Genomic DNA, 1,531 nt, shown 5'->3' with positions numbered 1-1,531 from the left:
TCTGATTGGCTGAGGAGTTCCTGTCTCTGATTGGCTGAGGAGTTCCTGTCTCTGATTGGCTGAGCTGCTGGGACGATTGTTGATTGACAGATGTGCTGTCTCCATGGAAACCTTTATTGGACCGAAGTGAAAACGGTTGGGTCAGTCTTCGTGTTTGTATTCAGGAAGTTCAGATCAGTTCAGTTTATTTATCTCAGGGCTCTGAACAGAAACATTCACAGACTTTATAAAAAACGATTATTAAAGTTCTCTCTCTGAGGAAGCAGCAGATTGTGTTGAGTCTTCACTTCGTCTCAGTCTCCCATCAAACACAAGAGACAGTGTGCAGAAGCAGAAGTGACTAAATATAAATGTTAATTAATATAATTAAACTTTTCCACCTGGTTGGAATGTTTTTATTCTTCCTTTGTACAAACAAAATGTTTAATTAAAAATAATTCTGGCAAAGTGGGTTGATGAAAAGTTATTTTTCCTGTTTCAGCTAAATAAAAAAAGTTTAGTGACTTAATTCCTGTGACAATCAACAAAAGTATCCTGATGCATGCTCAATAATCCAGGTGGAAACATCTAAAAAAGTTCAATCGACGAAACAGGTGGTGTACCGTCTGAGACCCCCTCCGTCCCGAGATGTCTCAAGGATGCTCCTGAAGTTGGACCCGAACAGTGAATCTGGGGTGATGGGGCCCTCCATCCCTCTGAAGCCTCTCGGGCACAGATGGCGAGAGGCAGAGCCAGGTGGTCCTCAGGACCATGTGCAGGTGGTCCTCAGGCCCACGTGCAGGTGGTCCTCAGGACCATGTGCTGGCGGCCACGCGGACAATTAAACCGCAGAGGTGGCGCACAGGTTGAGGACGGCGTCTGCAGCTTTGCAGAGGGAGCTCTTCTCCTCCAGGTCTGCTTCCTCCAGCCTCTTCGAGATGCTGAAAACCAGCAGGGTTTGACGCGGCCGACCGGAAGAAACACTGATCAGCTGATCGTGCTTCCCTGGAGGGACGGGGCGTTGGTCCATCCTGGAAGACTTTGCTCCAGAGGGGGAACCGAAGGAAAACTCAGCTCGGTAAACACCTCCACTCTGGTGATGGAGGTGAAGGTGGAGACGGGCGCCTTCACCGGGCCCAGCTGTAGCCTTGTTCCAGTATGACGTCACAGCGGGGCCGGCGTGTCTCTTCCGGGAGGACGGCTCCGACAGCTGGGAGCCGAGTGGTCGCCGACGTAGGAAGACACGAGGTGGCTGAGCATCTGCGCGGCCGTCCTTCTTCCGCCATCACGCCCTCCATGTGGGAGGAGGCCGCGGCAGCATCGCCTTTTCTGGAGGAATCATCCGATTCACTGCTCTGCATCGAAACAGGCCATGGCGTCGTCCAGCGAGTAGTGCCCCGCCACTGGGAACACTGGTTTTGGTGCTGGACATCTTGTCTTCTTCGCTCTTTAGACAGTGAGGACAGAGGACAGTGAGGACAGAGGACAGTGAGGACAGTGGACAGTGAGGACAGAGGACAGTGATGGCAGAGGACAGTGAGGACTGAGGACA

At 51.5% G+C, this 1,531-nt stretch overlaps 2 protein-coding genes across 2 annotated transcripts in view; one reads left to right on the top strand and one right to left on the bottom strand.

The window, feature by feature from the left end:
* The window catches only part of phf21b (PHD finger protein 21B), a 97,266-nt gene that overhangs the window by 6,100 nt on the left and 89,635 nt on the right, over nt 1–1,531 (top strand). The window lies entirely within an intron of this gene.
* nup50 (nucleoporin 50) overlaps nt 1–1,531 on the bottom strand; it is a 28,926-nt gene that overhangs the window by 773 nt on the left and 26,622 nt on the right. The window lies entirely within an intron of this gene.

This window comes from Nematolebias whitei, chromosome 22 (genome assembly GCF_014905685.2).
Source record: "Nematolebias whitei isolate Nwh7 chromosome 22, NemWhi1, whole genome shotgun sequence".
NCBI classification, from domain to species: domain Eukaryota; kingdom Metazoa; phylum Chordata; class Actinopteri; order Cyprinodontiformes; family Rivulidae; genus Nematolebias; species Nematolebias whitei.
The sequence above is the reverse complement of the archived record's forward strand: the minus strand, read 5'-3'. Positions and strand labels throughout refer to the sequence as shown.